The sequence below is a fragment of the Ailuropoda melanoleuca genome, chromosome 1 (assembly GCF_002007445.2).
Source record: "Ailuropoda melanoleuca isolate Jingjing chromosome 1, ASM200744v2, whole genome shotgun sequence".
Classification (NCBI taxonomy): Eukaryota; Metazoa; Chordata; class Mammalia; order Carnivora; family Ursidae; genus Ailuropoda; species Ailuropoda melanoleuca.
The window spans coordinates 77,431,275-77,455,272 of NC_048218.1; the positions used below are offsets into that span (position 1 = coordinate 77,431,275).

General features: G+C 47.5%; 1 protein-coding gene across 7 annotated transcripts in view; it reads right to left on the reverse strand.

The window, feature by feature from the left end:
* The window catches only part of ST6GAL1 (ST6 beta-galactoside alpha-2,6-sialyltransferase 1), a 117,981-nt gene that overhangs the window by 81,249 nt on the left and 12,734 nt on the right, over window positions 1-23,998 (reverse strand). For 6 of the 7 annotated variants that reach the window (XM_034661410.1, XM_034661439.1, XM_034661387.1 and 3 more), the window contains exon 2: window positions 8,639-8,777. The gene's annotated coding sequence lies outside the window, so the exon portion shown is untranslated. Of the gene's footprint in view, window positions 1-8,638; window positions 8,778-9,870; window positions 10,182-23,998 lie in introns of those variants that run through there. The other variant, XM_011219198.3, reaches the window with a different exon arrangement.

The window sequence follows — 23,998 nt, forward strand, 5'->3', positions numbered from 1 at the left end:
GTTGGGTCTGGGGAACCTCCCAGAACAGTGTGGCTTGTTGGGGTGGGGAGAACACCAGGGTGGCCAGGCTTTGGGCGGTGTCAAGTGAAATAATCCTACAGAACATTCCACAAGGGCCTCTTCAGTGGGTCAAGGGTAGAGAATCCAACCCAGATCAAAATTGCTCCCCTGAGGAACAGTCCTCCGGCCTCAGACTGCGGCTCACTCACACAGTACCCGTGAACTTCTTCCTCAGGAATTCCACAGTTCGTGATGTCACACTCAGCTGGGCTATTATTTAACTAATATTTGTCTCTCTCTGTACACCATATGCTACATGAGGTCAAGGATCCAGCTCTAAGGCTCCCAGGGCCTCTTACAGAAGCAAGCCCATGGTAGAGGGTCATTAAAGGGTTGACTGAGGGGCACCTGGGTGGCTTAGTCAGTTAAGCAACTGCCTTTGGCTTAGGTCATGATGTCAGGGTCCCAGGATCCAGCCCCACCATCGGGCTCCCTTGCTCTGCCGGGAGCCTGCTTCTCCCTCTCCCTCTGCCTGTTGCTTCCCCTGCTCGTGCTCTTTCTCTCTGTCAAATACATAAATAAATTCTAAAAAAATAAAATAAAATATTAAAAAAATAAAAAGTTGACTGAACGCTGAACGAGTGAATGGACACTCTTCACTGACTAAATTAGGACAAGGGACACACACCCGTTTTCTTTCAGGGCAGCACTGCCATGCAGCTGGATAGTTAGGACTGGAAAGGGCTCCATGGAGGGGAGAAGAAGGAACCAACGTTCTCCAGGGCAATCATGACACTGTCCCCCCTTAGCTTCATCACAATCTAGACACTAGATACAGTTATTCTCCTGTTTATAGATGGAAATGGAGTTTTTGCAACCAGCACCCGGGCCAGAAAAGCCAAGCTCCTTCCCAGTCATCTCCAGGCTGGGGAGTCCCTTCTGTCCAAGCTCAAGGTTATCACGGCACAGGTAGGTAGCTGAGAGCGTGAGGGCCAGTGAGGTGGGTGCTCTGCCCCAGGTCAGGGCCTTGCCGTCATCCTCCTCCAGCCTCTGCCCACAGTATGCGTGAGCCCGTCCTGGGTGCACAGCAGGCTCACGGAACAGAATCATGTCTTCACAAGACCGTGGCGCAGAGCCTGGGCCTCACTCATACCTGGACAGCAGCCCATGCCCAGTGCAGGCCTCCAAGGAACTCCCCTTTTCCCCTGGGAAAGCACTTCCCAGCTCTTCCATTTCCCACCTCGTGAAGTGCTGACGCCCCAGAGAGCACCATGGCATGCCCTCCTCCTCCTCCTCGTTCCCAAGGGGAGAGCCTGAGGCCGCAGTTTCAGACAGAAAGGTGCGCACGGAACAAGATGCTACCTGCCCTTGCACAGAGATAGGAAGCACAATGACCATGAGGATGGACGTGGGTGTCAAACCATCTGGGTTCAAGTCCCAACTTACTCACCACATACTGCCTAGGAGACATTCCAGGCCCTAGTTTCCCCATTTGTCAAGTTGGGTCTTAAGAGTACTTAAACTTTAGGGTTGTTGCAGGCATTAAATGAGTTCATACACAGAAAGCACTCGGTCCCCGGCACAGAAGAAATGCTACAGAATTTTTAGCCTCCGTGATGATTTTTCCCAGCACATTATAGCTCCGTCTATAAGGGAAGGGACAGAAGATGCTGAGCACAGGGAAGGCCTGAGGCCATGGCAGATTCCCTTGGCATTTCAGGCCTCCAAACACTGAGAAAATAGCCATCCTGGCCTAACTCCAGAGGCTTCTTTATCTCAGCTGCCACTAAGTACAGATGCTGGCATACTGGCACCAGGGAGGGACAGAGTGGAGAGAGAGAACTTACCCCACAGCACAGTAAAACAAACAAACAAACAAACAAAAACAAACAAACAAAACCACTCACAGGTTATTTGCTCATCTGTGGTAAAAGGAAAAAAAAAAAAAAACTTCCCTGGAAAAATACGCAGGTCTAGAAAATATCACTTTCCTGGAGCCACCCAGAACAATGAAGAAGGATCTCCTAGAACTGGCTAACTGGGTCAAAGGACAAAGAAGTCAGACTTCAGGGCAGCTGCAGAAATGCGGGGGGCGGGGGGTGGTTATCATCACAAGGTCCTCTTGCTTCTCACACTTAAAAGGCTGCTGTCTAGATTCATGCAGCCAGACCCGAAGGAGCACAAACAGTAAGTCACACAACCAGCCATCAGAGAAATGCAAATTAAGACCATAATGAGACACCACTGCCTACTTATCAGAACAGCTAACACGAAAATATGACCCCACCAAATGCTGGCAAGTAGATGGACAAAGTGGATCTCTCCCACTCCCACTTCCGGTGGGAGTGTTCAATGGTACAGCTACTCTAAAAAACAGTTTGGCAGTTTCTTAAAAAGTTAAAACTACACTTGCCATACAACTCAGCAATTGCAGGGCTGGGCATTTATCCCGGGAAAACAAAAATGTATGTGTGCACAAAAACCTGTACAAAATTGTTCATAGCAGCTTTATTTTTAATAGTCAAAAACTGGAAACGACCAAAACATCCTTCAAAAAAGGTGAATAATGAAACTAATGCATCCATACTGTGAAATGCCACTCAGCAACAAAAAAGAGCAAACTATTGATACATTCAACTACCAGGATGGACCCGAAGTGTACGATGATGACGGAAAACAAGCCAGTCTCAGAAGGTGCATATGGTAGGTCTCTATTTACAGAACATTCTCAAAATGACAAAATTATAGAGATGCAACACAGAAGGGAGGGGCGGCAGTAGTGTGACAATGAAAGGGTGGCGGGTAGGAGCTCTTTCTGGTGATGGAACAGTCTATCTCTGGATTGCAGTACTGGCTCTGCTAATCCACCCATGTGAGAAAATGACATAGAAATATACATTGTACCAATCTCACATTCCTGGCTTTGATGCTGTACTATAATTATGTAAGAGGAAGCCATTCCAACAAACTAGACAAAGGATGCCCTGGACATCTCTGTACTATCTTTGCAAGTCCCAGTGAATCTACAGCTGTTTCAAAATAAAACATGAAAAAAAGAAGTGCACAGGCCATCAGCAGGGCAGCTGGGATTCCAGCCTACATCTTTCTCCAAAATCGTAGTCCTCCAATTAGATTACTATAATTTCATAGGCAGCATGGTATTGCAAACTGCCATGCCGCTGCACGTATAGACTTCTACCCAGACTGCCCTCCCTCCACCTAGCTAACTTTTCATTTCCTTTACAAACCAATTCACATACCTTCACCTCCTAGAAGCTCCCCTGACAACCTGTGCTAAGATTACTGATCTTTCGGGGCATGTGGGTGGCATAGTTGGTTGAGTGTCCAAGTCTTGGTTTTGGCTCAGGTCATGATCTCGCAGTTGTGAGATCAAGCCCCGCATCCGGCTCCCTGCACAGAGTCTGCTTGGGATTCTCCCTCCCTCTGCGCCCCCCCTGCATGCTCTCTCATGCTCACACACTCTCTCTCTCCAATAAATAAATCTTAAAAAAAAAAAAAAGAGTACTGATTTTTCTTTGTACTTCCCTGTACATATACATACTTTCTCAACTGAATTGTGATTATTAGTTTATGTGCCATTATCTCTCACCACATGCAAGCCTCGGAATTGGAAAATATATTTTCAAACTTCTCTGGTTAAGGATTTGTTTGTAGAATATATAAAGAACCCAACTCAATCCAAAGAAGATAAATCTTATTTTTTGAATGAGCATTTCTTTAAGGAAATGCAAATAAATTCACAAGCGATCACCACAGACCTATTAAAATGCTAAAATGTACAAGATTGACCATACCAAGGGTTGGCAAGGAAGAGGAGCCACTGGAACTCTCATTGAGTGCTGGGGACAATGTAAAATGGTACAACCACTCTAGAAAACAATTTGGCGGTTTCTTAAAATGTGAAACATACCCCCACCATAGGACCTGGCCATTGTACTCTTAGGTGTTGAGGAAGGAAAAAGAATTCACTGGTCCCCACAAAACTTTTTTTTCACAAATGCTTACATTGGCTTTCTTTTAGTAGCCAAAAATTGGGAACAAACCAAACGTCTGTTAATAGATAAATGGATAAGCAGATAGTGGTATTTCCTTACAGTAAGGTGCTATTCAGCAACAAAGTAATAAACTATTTATACACACAACATGGATGAATGTCAGATAATTAAGGGGTATTCTTGTTGTGATGAGCACCAGGTCACGTATGGAAGTGTTGAATCACTGTATTGTACACCTGAAACTAATGTTATACTGCATGTTAACTAACTGAAATTTGAATACAACCTGTTAAAAAAATAAAAATGAAAAAATTAAAAATTATGCTGAGAGTAAGAAAAGCATGTGCTGTATTATGCCATTTACATAAAGTTCTAGAAAATGCAAACTAGTCTCTAGTGATAGAAAGCAGATTAGGGCTTGCCTGGGTGTGGGAGGCAGGACATGGGAGGCAGGATGGGAGGAGGGAAGGATAAGGTGATGGAGGAAACTTTGGGGGGTAATGGTTATTTCATGAACTTGACTGCAGGGAGAATTTCATGAGTGTGTACACACATCAGAATTCATCAAGCTGTCAGGTTTCAGTATGTTTTCTGTCAGTTAGACCTCAATACAGCTGTATGAAAAAAAAATAATGGGGACCATTCGCTAGGCATCTGCTTTGTGAGAAGAGCATTATATAAATAATTATTAATCTTCACTCAAGGCAGGGGCTATTCAGCCCATTTTATATATGAGGAAACTGAGTCAGAAAGGCCAGGTAGTCATGCAACTATGGTCAAGCACGGCTCAAACCTAGTTCAAATGTACATCCTCAAAGCTGGGGCACTTGTCTGTGTATTGTGCAGTCTTCCAACAATGGTGAACTTCCAGTAAGAAGTCAGAAATGAGGGGTGCCTGGGTGGCTCAGTCATTGAGCGTCTGACTTCGGCTCAGGGCATGATCCCGGCGTTATGGGATCAAGCCCCGCATCAGGCTCCTTCACTGGGAGCCTGCTTCTTCCTCTCCCACTCCCCCTGCTTGTGTTCCCTCTCTCGCTGGCTGTCTCTCTTTCTGTCAAATAAATAAATAAAAAAATCTAAAAAAAAAAAAAGAAAAGAAGAAGAAAAAGCCAGAAATGATACCCCATGGCTCAATAAGACCTCTAGGATGTGAACAGGGGAGGATGAAGGGCTGACATCATTGAGAGGACACCCTCTCCCTTCTAGGTTGCCATTGCCACAAATTCCTCCAACGGGCAAACCCAGCCCATCACAGGTTTTGGGCTAGATAGTCCAAGGCAGGAAGTGGACTGCACCTGCCTCTGGGAACACCCTTCCCTGTGCAGCTACAGTGTTTGGTGGGAAGACCCTGGACAGACACTCAGGAGAACAGACGCTAGTTCTACTTGTGTCGGAGACAAGGCCCTTCCCCCTTCTGGGCCTCCATTTCCTTAGATGGAAGACATGAAGACCAACCAACCTGCTTTCCAAGGACCTCTTTCAGCCCTGATTCACATTCCGAGTGCCCCACTGAAGGGAGCTTTTCCTCCTTCTGAAGTTGATGGGTGCCAGAGAAGAAAAGGATTCTTGATTATCTAGAAAACCATCCACCCCGCTTCCCCCTCAACCCCTGCTCCCCAGTCAAAGACACCTGCCCCACTTAGCAGTGCCAACCCAAATCTCTCCCTCTACCACTCTGCCTCCTCCCCCCAGCCCTACCCCTCTGCAACAATCTTCCAAAGACCCTGACCCGCCATTTGTTGCTTTGCTCCCTCCTTAGCAGGGTAATCACTGAAAATTCTATTTTTACGGGTCTGGGAGCCCCAGGACACACAGACAATTTCTCCCTTTGGAACTCCTGGAGATGATGTATGGTTATGGGCTAATATATGTCGTGTACAGTCGCGATGTAGGAGCTCTCCTCCCCTTGCCCCTTGTCGTACCTGTATGCTCAAGGCTGAGCCAGAATCTCTTGCCCAAACAGGCCAGGATATGTAGCCAGGTACACAATATCTATGAAGCTGAATTAAATCCTTCGTGACAGAGGAATAATCACTTACCCAAACATGAAGGAAAACCAAACAGACCCATTTCAGTATGTTCTCCTGGCAAGAGCACTGGGGGTCCAGAGGCCGAGAAGGCCTCTGCTTCCAGATGACTCAGAGACCTGGGGCCAGCAGCACCCCGACTCCCCTCCCGGGGTGTCACATGAGTGAGGGGACTATGCTAAAGAACTCTACGGATGCTCCCAGCTCTGGCGCTATCTTACTATCGACTGAAGAGTCCCTGGCGTCTGAAAGGAACGGTGTGGCCTTTTGTGAAACTCCACGCACTGGCAGAGATGGACTGAGGTAGCCCGAGGGAAGGGACCCTGCTTGTCGGAACTGCATTCGGGAACCCCTGGCCATGGAGGCGCCGACCTGCTGTGAAGAACACCCACTAATTCTGAGAAGCTGTGGAGTCCCAGCCAGGCTCAGCTCACATCTCTGTTGCTTGTGGGCTGTGCCATCTTGGACAAGTCTCTTTACCTCTGCGAGGGACTCCATTTCCACATCTGCCTCGTGAGAATAGAAAAACCTACCCTGTAGGTCACTGCAGAGTTCAATGAGATCCTGCAAGCAGAGCAGGATCAGATTACCAGAGCCTAGAGCTGTGACTAAGCCCTCCCTACCCTTCTCTGCCCTTCCTCATACACACACCTAGAAGTCCTCAGAATGAGATCTGCCCAGCTGGTTTCACTGACCTGGAAAACCAAACCCCTGATGAGGAAGGGGTCTTAATTCCAAGCACACCAGGGGACCACTGCCTGAAGCTCACTGGGGAGGGGGCAGCAGCTATGGGGAGGGGGTCTGGGAAGCGTGGAGGCAGGGCTGGTCACCACGTTCTGTTGCCAGTCACATACAAGGGCTCAGGGATCCGGAGGGTTCCTGAGCAGAGTCCCATCCCACCAGCCTCGTCCTCTGCCTGCCCAGGAGCGCGTACCTTCCTCCTCAGCCACCAACAGTCACCAGCGGTGTGACCTGGCTTCTTAAAATGAGGTGTGGGACCAACTGGCCCCTCTAGGCCTTTCCACCTTCATAATTTTTCTGAACTACAATTCTACAAGGTGAACCGGTGGTTAACTGATGCCCCACCTTCTCCCCATCCCCTCCTCCACCATACATGAAGGGGGGCAGGGGACAGGGAGCCCAAGGACTCTGAAAATAGAGGGAGAAAGGCAGAGGCTGGGGCTCCACTGTGCTAATTTAATTAGCTCTAATCTGCCCACAGCAGGGCCTCTGAGAAAGAGGCTTTTGTTTAAATTTCACATTTGGCAGGAAGTGCTCCTTCTCCTCCTCCCTCCTCTCACCCCCCAGTGGAGTTTAAGAGTCAAAAGCTCTAATTTCAGTCCTGGCTCTCACATCTAGCAGCGCTGGGGCTTCCTTTTCACACTTCTTTGACCAACTCCTTGATTTTTCCAGGAAGGAAATATGCCCCAGATGTCTGTCAGTAAAAGGAGAGTTTTTATCTGCCCTTATAAAAGGGTGTCAGTAATTCACAGATTTCCCAAGAAGCGAGCGCCAAGGCAGGGAAAGGCCAGCTGACTTCTCTCCACTGATAAACCAAGTTTACCAATCAACTAAACCCCCTCCCGTGGGCCAGGAGCCTCACAACGGCCTTATGGGGTAATAAGAAGAGCAATCTCCCTCTTGTCCATCCATTCAACCAATGCTTATTGGTACCTACTCTTCACAGGAGAGGAGGGAAAGGGGTCTACAAGGGAGGTGACTTGCTTCATGCCTCCCAAACTGTTGGCCGTACAAGCTGGTAATCTGAATTTCCAAAACCAAAAGGCCCTGGTTGGTAGCACTGGCTAATTTCTGTGCTGTAAATTTCTCCGCCATGGCCAATTTCCAGCTGTCAACAATGCTTAACAAGCAGTTTGCAAAATTCCTGAATATTTAAAAATGGGCTCTCTGAGAGCCTCCCGGACTAGAAGCGAATTCTCCTGGCTCCTAATTGAGGGTTTTTTCTGCCTCACCTCTCTACTTCCTGGCAGGAGGAGTCGACGTGCTATGGGGGCTGAAAGAGGAACCTTCATGAAACCTACCTGAAGGATTGTTAACAGGGGTTGGATTTCAGGCATGTTTCATTTTCTTCCCTGTCCATATTTTCCCAAACTTCTTATGAACACGTTACCTTTACCATCAGAACATACCTAGGTAATGAGTCATTTTTTTAGCGAGCTGAGTGGAATGTTTTGCAATAACCTCCCCGCATAATTTCTATCATTCTGTCTCCCCCGGGCATGAGAAAGAGAGAGTTTCCTAAGAGCTCAACTTCCCTGGCAGAACAGAGCAGGTGCACCTAAGTTCACCTGAATTTGGTGCTGTCTTACCTGGAGAATAAATTCATCCCCTTTGGAGTTCAAGTCTCACCAGCCAAGGAGAAACTACAACTCCCTGTTAAGATTCCAAAAGCCGTGCTCTGAAAAATCAAAGCCTCTTCGGCCATCAAATGACCTTGCCTCCCCATGGGCGGAGGTGGAAGCAGAGGGTGAAAACAACTGCTCCTTCTCCCTTGAGCCTTAGAGGTAAAGGTTTCCCAGGAAGAGGAGGCCTTCCACCCTCTTTGCCCCCAAGCTGGGATTCAGGTGGTCTTACCTCAGTGCTGAGACAGAGGCCTGGCACCAGGGCTTGAGCCCACTCAAGGAGGCCAGTTCATTTCAGCTGGGCTCCAGGATTTCACTGCTTCTGTCTGGGCCGCTCGCTGCAGAGCTCTGCACAACGGGCTCTACCCTGTCTGCAGAGAAAAAACAAAACAAAACACACGCACACAATGAGAAGTTGTAGACAGAACACCAGAAGCCCGTATGTTAACTCATCCAGGAGGGTTAGCACCCTTCCTCCTCCCACGCCCTGCCCTGGTCACTCCTGACACTTCAGAGCCCCTTCCAGAAGGCCAGCCCCACCTGAAAGAGCCGGCAGCTTTCCCAGGACGCAAGCTGCCCATCTGTTCACCCAGACCTACCCTTTGGGGGCTACACAATTTCAGTGAGCTGGAGATGAAGCAAAGCAAACTCGGCCACGGTCACTTAATCCTGTGCTACTTGCTGTTATCAGTAGAAAAGCAAGAAAAAGAAAACTACAGTTCTGGCCCCAAGTCTTGTGTTTAGATAAGGCTTATGGATAGCTGATTCCAGTCAACAAATACATGACCCTTCCCCCGCCTCCCTTTGGCCGACAGTATATTGTGTGTAAGGTTACAAACGTGAACTTAATTCCTAAATTTATTTGGAGAGCATTTTTAATGGAAACTAAATTTTCAACCCATGTGTTGTTCTAGCTGTCTGGGTGGATGGCAATTGTTTTTAAAGTAACTGTTAGGCTTCCGAATGTCAAAGAAATTTATGTTCCATCTAGAAATTTTAGAAAATAGAGTTAAGTCAACAGAAGGAAAAAAATCACCTATTCTTCCCTCCCCAAGATAACTACAGATAACACGCCCTTCCTGGTTTTATTTGGTGATCTGGAGTTTTTACAAAGATGCAATAAAGCAAGGCATGGGTTAGTGCCATGTCATCAGCGGTCTTCTGCAGGGGCTACGTAACCTGCCCCTATGTGGCCCGAGCAGAACTGTCACCCTACCCCCCAAGGGCTGGCCATCGCCAACGTTTTTTGTTAATTACACAAAGTCCCTAACACTGAATCCTTGGGGAATTCCATGGTTATTTCCTTAAGACCTAGGCAAAGAGTTTCTAAATGTCTCAGTCTTGGCCTGTTGGCTCCAGGACTCCCGTGCCATATAAACTGCTCCCAGCGCTGCCAAGAGGCGCAGGGGCCTCTGCCGCTCCTCCCCTCAGCCCGGCCCCTCCCCCGCCCACATCCCTGCTCACCATGTGTAACATTTCCAGGGCAAAGGAGCGCGCAGTGCCAGCAGTCTGGGTTGTCCCTGGTGTTCACATTCAGCTCAACCCACGTATAAGAACTGATGATTCCATGAGTTCCCCTAATCACGCTTGGGGAGCAGGTGCGTGAGAAGGAACTGGAAGGAGGAAAAGGTGAGAAATGCCCCGCAGAACAGAGAAGAGCGGTAACACACAAGTGTGGCGTCCAGGAGGAAGAGACCCTGAGATGCCATGAGAAACAAGAGTCAGGCCACGAGAGTGCAGACGCTGAGAGGAAGTACGACCAGATGAAAGCGAAGACGAAGTGAGCCACTGAGGGGGTGGAAATGTCACGGTCTTGCAAAGATTCAGGGTGAGCAGAGCAAAGGACAAAGGCATCAGGTGATAGGGGAAAATAAAAAGTCACCTGCAGCATTTGGGCACTTTGCTGCTGTCTACAATTAATGCCGACAAGACACCAGGAGCCAAAGTCACAGTGGTGCAGAGACTGGGTCAGGCTGGGAAGAGATAGCTCCGTGAAATGCTGGCGGCCACCTGGGAGCATGCCGGTAACCAGTCTTCCCCAGGGAACAGGAGCAAGGTGCTCCCGGCGTTGGGGGAACTAGGGAACCACTGACTCACTTGCCCCCTTAACAGGAGGGAGGCCCCCCTCTCTCCATCTCTCTCTAGCTAGCCTCCCTTATCCCTCCTTTCGCCCCAGGCCAAACCTTCAGAGAGACATGGGTAGTTCACCGCATAATCTGTCTAAAGACTTCATGGATTTCTGTGGCCCTGTGACTCAGGCAAAGACTCTGGGAAGCCAAGCCTCATGCCCCTTCCCAGCTGACCACTTCCACCCTATGCACCCTCCACTCCAGCTGCAGGAATTTGCAGACCACTGAGTGAATGTGGGGTTCTATTCGTGCTTTTTAAACCCTTTGGTAGATGGCTTCCAGGCCTCTACTATGACTCCAATAGACAAGTCATTCTACCTGTCTCCCTGCTACCCAACCCATACTCACACATGGGCCTCCCCTGATGGACAAAGGGGGGAACTTGGACTTAAAAGCAACTCACCTAAATAAGGCAGCTGGACCAGTCAGATACTTTCAAAATTACAACTATGAAAAAAGTCAGCTAGTGGTGGACCCTCGAGTTTCAAGGGAAGGTAGTAAGGGCACTAGAAGAAGTGAATGCCAGGCACAAAACCAAGTGATGGGGCACAGGGCCCTGCAGAAGGAGAGGAAGCTGGCCCACAAAGAGAACAAGGCAGAGGCCCAGGGAGAGGCAGACAGGAAACTGTGCAGCCCCAGAAAGAGCGGATGCTTGGTGATGTTCTAGAAACTGCAAAGTTCATCTGTACTTCCTCGTTTTTCTTCCTGTAAGCATCCCCTGCATCCCTTCTACAAACCCCTGAAGAGCTAGGTTTAGAGCAGCTCTGGGGTCCCAGCTGGCTCCAGCTCACTGAAATCTTCCAGGGCCAGGACTGAGAGCAGAGGAGCTCTCCCACCATCACCCAGCGCACGGCTTTGTGGCTGGGCTTTGGCCATCAATTGTGGCTGCTCAAAAGCCTTTTTTTTTTTTTTAACTTCCTTTCCAAGTTTACGGATGAATATTTGACAGATGAGGCCATTTGACGGGACAGTCTTGGGTTGCAAGTACAATTTGTACTTTGCAGAAACATGAGAAATAAACAATAACAGAGCAGTAATAATAGACGGTAGATTTTTCTATTATACGGTTTTGCTATTAAGTGGCTTATTCCTACTCCTCCTAATACCCCACCGGTGTGACCCATTCAGTTGACCCTTTGCATTGCCTTCTCCCTGAGCCACCTACATACTCATGTGCTTCCTTGCAGTTTTAATACAGCACCCACTGAACTGATGGCCCCCTGTAATCTGTGTCTTCTGCTCCCCGACGCCCCTCCAATTCCACAAGGGTCACTGGCTTGCCATCTGGATTTGGCTTTACCACTTGTCTCCCGCAGTCTAACCAACCAAAGTTCTACTCTATGCCTTCCTCATGATTGGGGCCTGTTCTCTGCCCCATCACTTCCTGCCCTCGCTCCTGCCCACACTGTGCCCTCACCTGACAGCCCCCAGCACCTCCTAGCTAAGGCCTTCTGTCAGCCCCCGAAGCATCAGAAGAAGACACTAAGGAAGAAAGCACATAAATGAGACACTGCCTTGGCCTCATTAGCTCCCTCATGCCTCATGTAGGTGTTTCCTTCAGATATACAAGGGTGGGCGCTGACCACAGACCAGAGCCAGCATTTAGAAAGCCCACCAAGAACCAAAGAACCCGAAGAAGTTCATAAAATGAGCCAAGCACATACACCATAAGAATTTCATGGCTGAGCATCCCCTGATGTAAGCATCCCCCAAACAAGGACCATTACTGATGGGCTTGGTTTTGAGTCGGAGAATGGGTCAGCCTATCCCAGGGGTAGGGCTCGGGCCCCAGGTCCCTGGCTTAAATGAACGATCGGCATAAGGCACACAGGAGCCTTGGGGTAAAAGATAACCCTGTTAGCCCTGATTCCATTATTCCACATTATCTGGAATGTGAGCGGCTGCTGATTGTTTGGGTATGGAAGCCAAATTAGCTAAGAGCTTTTATCGATCTTTGTACATAAAACTTTCCAGGGTCTGGGTCTCTACAAATTTGCTGAGCTCTACAGTCCAATCAGAAGACACTGCACCCAAAATACAATAAAAATTTCTGCTAAAATCAGAAAACTTCCTGGATTATTTCTGCTTTCCCCTTCCTTCCAAGCTCTTGTTTCTTCTGGAAGGTTCGTCTGTAGGGCCCAGACCCAACATTATAGGGCTTCTGTACCAGACCAAGGGCTAACCACAATGTTCCTTTATTTTTTTTTATTAATTTAAATGTTTTTGGCAACTACTGTGTGCTAGGCACTTAATATACTAAATTATTCATTTATTCCCCATACAATCCTATGAGGCAAGGAGTGTTTTCTCCATTTTCAGACAAGGGAAAGGGCTTAAGTAACTAGCCGGGGCCCAAAGCTGGGAAGTGACGAAGCCAGAATTCTACACGCTGGCCTGTCTCCCCAAGGCCTTCTTCCCCCACTGTTAGGACAGAGCTCCGCCAAGCTCTCTCAAAAAAAGCTGAAATTAAAGAGGAGTTCAACACTGAATACACGGGCTCTGACAAGAAAGAAGCAGTGTAAAGAATTTATTTCCAGAGAACCAGAAAAAGGAAGCTCTTCTGCCACCGCCGTATGCAAAACACCCAAAGAAAGGAACTCCTGCTCCTTTCTTTGACTGTGTTGTTAACATGTTGTCGGGAGCAAACAGTCCCTCAGTTTCGACTGTGCCTATTCGAGCTGCCAACCTGGACATACACAGAGACACATAAGCCCTTTCTACACACACATGATTTCAGGCCTTGCCCTAGTCCTGTAGACCCCTAATCTCTGCCACCCAAATGCAATGACTTTTGGCTATTTGATTTAATTCTAGAATGATCTCCATGTATCTAAATACCATACTTATATGGGTTTTTTTTCAAGGTTACATATTTCCTACTTCCATACCTCCTACTATGGAAAATGAGAATTTCGCTTGCTTTTACCACCATCCCACGCACGTCCTCTACGTCTCCTAATACAGTTAAACCATTTCTTTTTCTATTAAGTCTACACTAGGTGTACATTATTAGGACCAGATAAGTGATCGTTCACAGCCAAGTCTGTGGTGTGCTATGGTTCCTTCACTCCTTCATTGTCATTTCTGGAGTCCATTAGGATCTCTCTTGTTTATTTGCTTAATCTTCTATCACTAATTTAGCCCTCACCTTTCCAACTTTTTTTTTTTTCCCTTGAAGCTCTCCCTTCTGGAATCTTCTGTCCTCCTACTCCAACCTGAGCTTGTTGCTCTCTGGGCTTAAAGGAAGACTCCTTTTCTTCTGTCTTAATTTACGCCCCTCCTCCCAATTTTGAAGGAACATATCTAGAGTAGCTTCCTCAGAAAGGATGTACGGGAGGTAAAATAACTGAGATTTCTTATATCTGAAAATGCCATCACTCTTCCCTCACATTTGAGTAAAAATTTACCTGAATATAAATTCTCAGTTGGAAATAAATCCCTCTCAGAACTTTAAAGGTATGGCTCCGCTGCCTTCTAGCTTCCAGTGCTGCCATAGAATCAGATCTTTTTTCTTCTATGTCATCAGTTTAGGGTTTTTTTTCCCTTGTGTCTTCAAGCTTTGCTCCTGGTTTGTATGGGGTTTTTTCCACAACGATGTGCTTTGGTGTGTGTTTTTTTTTATTCATAGCACTGAGTACTCAAGTGAGGTTTTTCATCTAGAAGCCTGTGTTCCTCTGTTCTCAGAATTTTACTTGTATTATTTCTTTGATAAATCTTCCCCTCCATTGTCTCTATTCTCTTTTTTTGTTCATCCTCCTATTCAAGATGTTGAACTTCTTAGAATGATTCTTTCTTATTTTTTACCGCATAGCTCCCCTCCCCCCCTTTTTTTTGGGTTTCTTTTCTTTTTTTTTTTTTTAAGATTTTATTTATTTATTTGACAGAGACAGCCAGTGAGAGAGGGAACACAAGCAGGGGGAGTGGGAGAGGAAGAAGCAGGCTTCCAGTGGAGGAGCCTGATGTGGGGCTCGATCCCATAACACCGGGATCACGCCCTGAGCTGAAGGCAGACGCTTAACAACTGTGCTACCCAGGCACCCCTTTTTTTTTTTTTTTTTTTTGGTTTCTAGTCTTTCTCCAAGACTTCATCAACTTTATACTCCAAACCCTTCACTGATTCATTGATTTCTATCACACTTTTCATTTCCAAGGGTTCTTTCCTATTCTCCCAATACTCCTTTTGTTGCACACCGCCTCTATTTTATTACCGTGCTGTCTTGTCTTGCCTCCAGGACACCAGTAATTATAGTTTGTGTGATGTTTGCTTCTCTCCCTGCACTGCCTCTATTTCTTGAGAGTTTCTTTTGATGTGGTTGTCGTTTGTCTTTTTTTGGTTTCTGTGTTTTACGTTTCGAACTTTTCTCAAATATCTGGAGATACTGAGCGGTCTTTTTAAATTCAAAAGTGAGACACTAAAGGCTGACCAGAAGCTCCATGTACCCAGGCAGAGCTGCCAGCCAGTGACTACCAAGGAGGGCTAAGAGTAATCTCTCTGTTTTATTTAAAGAACTCTAAATAGCAGTATCTATAGGTCTTTCCTCTTGGGCTGTTAATTTGATGCAGAGAGACCCCTCTAACCTCCCGACTAGGGAAAAGGGGATATAACCCTAGCTTCCAGCACTGTGGGAACCACCAAACAAAGAAAGTTGGGGAGGGGTGGTCCCGCTGTTCAGTATGCACACTTTTATTCTTTCCCTCTGTTTTAGAAAGGCATCTCACACATGCCCTTCTCAGGTTGGCCTGAGTTTGTTCCTGGAAAGATCCTTAAAAGAAGTTTTAGTTACCAGGAAAAAAAATAAAAATAAAAAACAACTTGTTTTCCAGGCATAGTTTCAAAGGCCAGACTTCCATAGTCACTTATCAGGCATCTCCGAGGCCTGCGAAGTGTCGGAATGCTTCATATTTTGGAAAAGTGGTATGTGACCTACACTATATATTTTGCATACCATCTGTGCCCGGGGCAGGGCAGCTCTTCGTAATGATACGGATTAGTATTTCTGCAGCAGAACAAAGGCATGTTTACACTAAGTAGGTTAAAGATTTATAAATAGCCTCACATTAGTTCAGGACAGGTTTTGCCACCAAATGGGTTAAAAATAAAACTCGGTTTTCACAGATTTTTGGATTTGGAAATTGCAGATAAGAGATGGTGTGTGCGTTTCGTACGCACCTCCCACACCTCCAGTCACACTTGGGGCATTTTCACAGGGATTTTGTCACTCCGTGGGTCTGCCTGCTTGCAACAAGAGGTGGAAAAAATGAGGCAAGTTGGAATGCGGGGGGTTGGGGGGAGGCCAGGTTCAACAGAGAGAGCGTCTAGTGGCATAGTCGCTTGGAAAGTGTGTGTCTCAGTTCTATCCTGGCAAGCTCTGTTACTTTGAAAAAGTTACTTAACCTCCCTGAGCCTCGATTTCCTTATCTATAAATTGTGGGTAATTCCAACTAATTCCAAAGTGTTTTTGTGAGGATTAAGTTAAATTCAGTCAACAACTATGTATTGTGCCCACTACTCTTTTTTTTTTTTTTTAAAGATTTTATTTATTTATTTGACAGAGAGAGAGAGACAGCCAGTGAGAGAGGGAACACAGGCAGGGGGAGTGGGAGAGGAAGAAGCAGGCTTCCATTAGAGGAGCCTGATGTGGGGCTCGATCCCAGAACGCTGGGATCACGCCCTGAGCCGAAGGCAGATGCTTAACGACTGAGCCACCCAGGCGCCCCTATGCCCACTATTCTTAAGGCATTGCTCTGGGTCCTAGGAAAATAATTACGAACAAAAGAGATAAAGTCCCTGCCGTCTTAGAAACAACTTCCCAGTGAGAAGAGACACGGAGTAAATAAGTCAGATGGCCATAGATGCCACGTAAAACAACGGGCAGGATAAAGGGGAGAGAGCCAGGGAGATGAGGGAGGAGGCTGGCACCAGATTATCTTAAATAAGTTGGTCAGAACGGCCTTTCAAATAAGGTGACAGTTAGAAACCTGAAGGAAAAGAAGGGGAACACAATGAGAGTATATGAAGGAAGGGTGTTCCAACTGAGTGGAACAGCAGTGCAAAGGCTCTGAGTAAAAAAAAAAATCTTTTTTTAAATGTGATTTATGTTTAAGGGACATGAAGTAAGACAGAATGAAGGGGCAGAAAATTGGAGAAGCTGAAGTCTATGAGGACCTGGATTGTGTAGAACCTTGTAGACCCTTCAGAACTCTGAGTGCTAAGGCTCTGAGTGAAATGGAAAGCCCTTGTTGGTGTCTGAGCAGAATGATGACTGATACTACAACTTTTAACGTGATCACTCTAGTTGCTGTTTTGAGGAGACCATAGAAGGAGGAATGTAAGTAGAAGACCCAGTTACAGAGCTATTCTAAAAATTAAAAGCATAGATTGAACTGTCCTGGACCGGCGTGAATTTAGTGGATCCCACAAGTAGTCAGTTCCTTAACTTGCTTTGCAAGTACAGCTGACTTGCTGATAGCCTGGATGCAGCATGAGAAAAGGAGAGTCAAGAGTGACTCCATAGTTTGAAACTCTAGCAACTGGAAAGAAGATCTCCTCAAGTGGGGATGGCGGTTTTCGAGGGAAAAGCAGTTCAGCCTTGGACTTTGTCATCATTGCGATGTTTATTCGACACCCCAGGAAGCACGGTGACTAAATGTAAGAGTATATCATTCAGGGAAAGGTCTGCGGTGGAGCTGTAACTTGAGGGTTGTTGGCGAGTGGGTGGTAGGAGATCACCAGGGAGTGAGGAGACAGAGTAGAGGTCAAGTCCAAGTGTTGCTTCCTGCGGTGCTCCAACGTGAACAAATGAAGATGAGCCAAAAAAAGAAAGAAGGAGAAGCCAGTGACAGAAGAGGAGAACCGAAAGGTGTGCTATCCCAGAACCCAAAAGAAAACACTTTTTCAAGAGAAATGGAATAACCAACCATATCAAAGGCTGCTGATAAATCCAGATAAGGACTGACATTTGACCATTGGGATTGACAATATGGAGCTCACTGGTGCCCCTGACAGATGTGGTTTTTGTGGAGTGATGGAGGCAAAGTACTGATTCGACTGAGTTTAAATCATGAGAGAAGAGGAACTACAGGGAGCAAATGATTCTTTCAAGGAACAAAGATATGAGGCAGCAGCTGGAGGGGGAGATGAGGTCAGGGGAAGAAGTGCGTGTGCATATGCGTGTGGGTGGGTTTCAGTGGGAGAAAAACAACAGCCATAGATAGACAGATGGGGCGGGCAGATGGGAATGGTCCAGCAGAGAGAGAGAAACACTGGAAAGAGAAGGGACTATTGCTGGAGTCATGTCCTTAATTAAGTAAGGGGATAGGATGCAGCACACGAGGGGAGGGGCTGGTCTTAAATAAGAGAAGAAATAATTCATCATCCACAGTACCAGGCAGAAAGTAGAACTTATGGGTGTACGTTTGGTGGCAGAACGGTGTGAAAGTTCTCTGATTGACATTACTTTCTCAGGTAAGTGGGAAACAAGGTTCTGACTGAGGGTAAGGATGGGAGAGGAGGCGATAAAGGTTTGGAGACCAAGGAAGAGGTGTGAACAGTCACCTAGATTAGACAGAATGGCAGTGGCGCTCAGCCAATACTGCCCACTGGAACCAACAGCCGAGCTTTAAAAAAGATACCGGTGGGGCGCCTGGGTGGCTCAGTGGTTAAGCGTCTGCCTTCGGCTCAGAGCGTGATCCCGGCGTTCTGGGATCGAGCCCCACGTCAGGCTCCTCTGCTGGGAGCCTGCTTCTTCCTCTCCCCCTCCCCCCTGCTTGTGTTCCCTCTCTCACTGGCTGTCTCTCTCTGTCAAACAGATAAATAAAATCTTTAAAAAAAAAAAAAAAAAAGGTACTGGTGTCCAGGTCCACTCCATGAAGACTTTGAATTCACTCGTTCTAGAAGGCATTCAGGCAGCAGTACCTCTTATGATCTCTCCCAGGTAATGCTAATGGAAGCCAGAGTTGAGAGCCACTGGCCCCAGGGAATGGAGAAAGGTGACCTGACAACACTAACGTCCACTTAAGGATCGTGGTCGCGAATTAGCGGGAGCAGTCAGGACATCACTCTGCTTCTCTACCGTGGCACTCAGCCGTGGGCAGCAGGCGTGGTGGGGAGAGCGAGCTGGAGGTAACCCAAGGTTACGTGAGATACCTATAAGGTGCACATGGTAAGAGTTCAGTAAATGAAAGCTGTTGTGTTTTTTTTTTATCACCACCAAAGTGACATAAACTATCCTTGTAGCAAATATAGAATACAATTTTGTTTTTATCTCACCCAAATGATTCACCCAATTTGTATCTATCATAGGGTTTTGAAGTCATTTGCAAATAACTAAAATCACAAATGTATATCCTAAAATATCAAGGAGGTGTCCTGCAGTTCTTTGTTTGTGACACTGAGCACTAAATATGAGATCACTGGAATTCACTGGTCACCCCTCCCACCCCAGCCTTCCTGAATCCCAATGTGATAACAACAGTTCTGTGCCAAACTTTTGTGCAGCCCATCTCCAGTCCACACCACCTAGGGCCTGCATTTCAGGGGTTCCATATATGCAATTCCTGTCTGGTGATCTGTGCTACTCCCTCTGGGAAGGTCCACTCTTGATTTCAGCCCAGAACCTAGAGAGATCTCTGTGGTGATAAGTGCCCTCTCAACACCCCCTCCCCGAGCCAATCTTGGCTAGGACCCTGTCCATGTCTACCCAACAGCTGGGAAAAGACTACAGACTCCATCCTGAGCCTAAACTGTGAGAGCTCAAATGCCAGCAGAGGGCAGAAGCCCTGTGGGCTCCCCTCCTGGTCCCCCACTGTCCCCTACTGTCAGCTCCTGCCCCTCCTTATCAGTGGATCTCATGCCAAATCCCAGGTGTGAACTTTTTTCCACTTTTTTGCCCAGGCAAACCCCCCCCACTGCGATCTCACCTGGTCCTCTCTGGCCCTGCCATGCCCCACCCCTGCCTCTTGCTCCACCATTGCAGCTCCCATTCATCTGTGTCCTGATTCTATACCCACCTCTCCTCCTGGACAGAGGCTCCTCCAGGGAGAGACTGGACCTCATGTAGCTTCATATCCACAGTGCCTAGCAGGGTGTCAGGCCCGCTGGGTGGCCAATAACTGAAAATCACTATGACATTAAAAATCGCCACCATTTATTATCACTAATTACGTGCTGGCCCTACACACAGGACTCGCACCAATGCTATGAGGTAGCAATGATTAATACAGATTACAGATGAGAAACTGAGGGTCAGAGAGGGTGAGTTTCCAAGTTCATACAGTGAAGAAGTGGCTCCGCCCAAAAAAGAAGGAGAAGAAGGAGGAGGAGGAAGTGAAGGAAGAGGGGGAGGAGAAGGAGAGGAAGAGGGAGAAGAGGAGGAAGAGGCACATCTGGAATTAAAGCCAAGTCTCTCTGGCTGTAGAGCATGTGATGTTTTCACAACATGCTAGGACTGTCTGGGAAAGAAGACCCTGCAGATGGTAATGGGGAAGCCAGGGAGTCACCTCCTGCCCCCACCCTAAGCGTCACCTGGACGGCCTGGGAGACAAGAGTAAGACTCTCCCTCCCAGTGCAGAAGCCTGTCCCTGGGAGGTGACTTTCACCCGGTCCCCTCCTTACCTGATCTTTCTCTCCTCCCGATTTATAGGCCAGCATAAAATGTTCATTGTGTAGAGCAAAAAAAGGAACCGCCACAAACCCTCTGGCAGGAAGCAGCTTCTGGGGATTTATTCCTAATACTGTCATTAACCACCCCCAGCTCAGGCCCCGGGCCAGCATCCTCCCAACATCACACAATTGACAAAGGCTGTCTGCTTGGATAAATGAAGGTCCAACCCAACTGCTTTTGTCAGAGCTCCCTCACTGCCCTGCCCCCCTCTCACCTGGGACAAATTCCCATGACCCTGGTTCCCAACAGGATGAGAAAAAGAAGAGCAAGGTCCTAAACCTGCCTCCACCCGCCCTAGGGCTCAGCTCCACGGACCAGTCCAGAGAATATTTCCTACTTCATCTTGCTGCTTGGGTCTCACTTCCAAGGCCAAAAGTGACTGGTGAAAAAGGACTGCCCTGCGTGTTCCCCACCCTGGGCTCCTGCATCTCCCACTGTGTCCTCACACCTTGACCTTCCCTAGCGAGCACCTGCTCACGCTCACTGGGGTTGACTGCACTCCGGTCTCGGCGGGCAGAGGGCAAGCCCAGGGAGGGCCGGGCACTGTGCTGGGCCTGGGCTGTGTGGAGAACCCCATCAGCATCCTGCCATCCAGGGGGCCGCTGCCTAACACAGGAGTACGGTGTATGAGATGAAGGGTCTTCTCTTTGCTGTAGGGGCCAGCAACTGGAGGGGCCCATCCGGAGCTAATGCTGAGCTCACAGGCCTGTGTCAGCATCGCAGAGACACCAGTAGGATGAAGAAACTGGTTTCTTCAACAGTAAGGAGTAGCTTTGCTCTCTCTAAAACCAGCCCATCACCCCAGATACAACACATACAACAGGGCTTTTGGACCCCCCCAGGGGCATGGTCGGCCCCACTCCAGACCCTAGAACAATCCCAATCCTTCCCAGGGCAAATATGAGTTGCCTCAGGCCACACTAGCTCAGTCCTGAGGTCTGGCTGCCAGCCCACCCTGATGTATTGTGTTAGAGACCAATTTCTCTGAGGCCTGGGCCCTGCCTTGTTCTCGTCAGCACTCCTGAAAAGTAAAGACTGCTCCAGAGGCCTCTGGCATCTCTGTCCCTCCTGTCCCTTTGCCAGACCACAAGCCTCTACCAGACAGACATGGCAGGGGCCCGCTCGCCTGGCAGCTCCGACATTCCTTCCTGTAGCCTGGCGTGTCTGGAACACCCTTCTCTGCTCTGGATAACTCACCAAGCTGTTCACAGCTGTCCCGACTCAACTCTGGCCCAGACTTTGCCAGCAACCAGGAAGGCAGGCAGGAGGCTCCTCTCTGCTGCTGGCAATGGGAAGACCCAGACGGAGGACCCACCTCCCTCCCTCTCCGCTGCTCCCATCATAGCGCATATCCGTGACTGTGGGAGTTTTTATGGACACCTGTGGGTGCTCTAACAGATGTTTGTAAGTTCTCAGAAGGGCAAGGGGTGTGCCAGCAATAACAAACCCTTCTGTGTGGCTCTTTATTCTTTGTCATCTTTTCACATCTATGATCTCATTTGAACATAAAAACAAATCTGAGGGTAGGCAGCCCCACAATTATTATCCCCTTTTATGGATAAGGAAATTAGGGTTAGGATTAAGTAGCTTGAGGCTACACACAGCTACAATCTGGACCACAATTAGGCTTTTATAGTTACCTAAAACTTACATGGAAAAGAGATTTAGATTTCATAAGTCTCTCATGTAGGTAAAATACATAAAGTATAGTTATCTAGAAAGTATATCTATAAAAATATTTTTATATTTATTTATATTTTTACATTTTATGTTTCACAAAGCGGGCCTCTTCAGGTCTTCTGTGGGCCACCAATCACAGCGCAGCAGAAGAACCATGGCAACTCGGGGGGTTCAAGCCACAGTCTCCCATTGTGCAACTTCGGGCAAATAAATCTCTCTTAACTTCAAGTTTCCCCATTTCTACCACAGGGATAATGATGCCCCTTCTATAATAGGGCTGTTGGGCAGCCTAGAGATACGGTGTGTCATACCTGGCACGCTGGGCACACGAAATGAACACTGGCTACTCTTTCATCCATCCTTTGTTCTCCAACCGCCACCAGTTACTCACGGCTACCCAGACATGCCATACCTTCATTGCTCCAAGCTCGGGCTCTTGCTCCCCGCTAGGCCAGGGATGCCCTTCTCCCATTCTCCACCCATCAGAACTCTTCGCATTCTTCAGCATCCCGTTCACACTCTATCTCCTCGGTGAAACCTTCCCCTTCATCCTCTGAGCCCCAGCACCCACTGGGTCACCTGATTTACGGTGGCTCATTCTGCCTAGAGTTCAGTGTTCACGTAACTGACTCGCCAACTTCCCCATGACAAGAGAATGTCTTGTTCACCCATTGTATCTCCCACCTGCTCTCCACACACTGAGCATCAGTATTTAACAATACCTTTTTTTTAAAAAAGATTTTATTGATTTGAGAGTGAGAGAGAGAGAGAGAGGGAGGGAGGGAGCATGAGTTGGGGGTGGGGCAGATGGACAGGGACAAGCAGACTCCAAGCTGAGCAGGGAGTCCCACACGGGGTTCAATCTCAAGACCCTGAGATCATGACCTAAACTGAAACCAAGAGTCAGATCCTTAACCGACTGAGCCACCCAGGCACCCCAACAATACCTTTTGATAACCTAACACAAAATTGTACAGAACTAAAAGCCACCCAAAATGCCACCATCCATAAAAAAAAAAAATAGATTAGTATCATTCTTTGCATTTACATGTGGATGGAAGCGTGGAGGAGGGCAGAATGCATGAAACGAGGATGGCTGGAACGGCTTGATAAAATAGCCATTTTTTATTTTTAAATTGTATTTTATTTCCAATCTAGAGAAAAGTAAAATTTTAAAGAAGCTGGACTTCTCATAAATGTTTCTCCACCAAAATAGATATTATTTAAGATCCCTCCAAGTTTAAGAAGAGAATGAGTTGAAAGGTTGGAGCCAAGACTCTTTCTCTTTAGACAGTACGAGAGCGGGAAAGTTAGCACATACGTGTGCTCCCACGTCCTCCCCCAACCTTCCACTTCCCTCACCTTCTTGCTACTTCTCACATTCTATTCCTTAGCCTTCCTGCCCACCCTTGCTTCACTTCTCTCTGAGTGGATTAAGAGCTCACCACTATCTCTCTCTTTCTCTAAAATGAATAAATAATCTTAAAAAAAAAAAAAGGCGGGGACTCACAAACGACCCTTAACCATGCCTTCCTAGCAGCCCTTCGGATTCACCCTTTTCATCGGCAAGTAGGTTTTCCCAAGAAAGGCTCCTACGTGCTACATTCCCTGAGTTCTTGCACCACGAGAATTGGCTACCCGCCTTATCCTTGTGGAGTGAGTTAGGTCAGTGCAGAAGTGCCTTTCCCTCAGACCCCTGAATATTTCTTCTCCATGTTCTCAAGGCTTCTCCTGCGGCTGATCAAGCCTGAGGCCAACAGGACTTTTTTCTCTGTGCAGAGACAAATGGCTCCCAATATCCATTTTCCTCTTCCTCCTTTTTGTTATAGAAGGCCTTCTCGAAACCGGAGTTTTCAGAGGGTGCCCAGCCCCCCAGCTGGAGGTGTTCTTCCAGCCTCCTTTACAGTCAGGTGTGCCCACGTTTTGGTGAACAGACCATGAGTAGAAGTGACGTGGGTCTCTGCGGGTGCCCCAATTACCGTTCTGAGAGATCACCTCCGGAGGACTTCTAGATCCCTGGTTTTCTCTGATTAATTTCCTTATCATTCTCAGCATATACTGTGATTCTCCTTAAGCCTTCCCTCTTGAAGAATTTCATTTTCAGTGTGTGCTGCTTTGTTC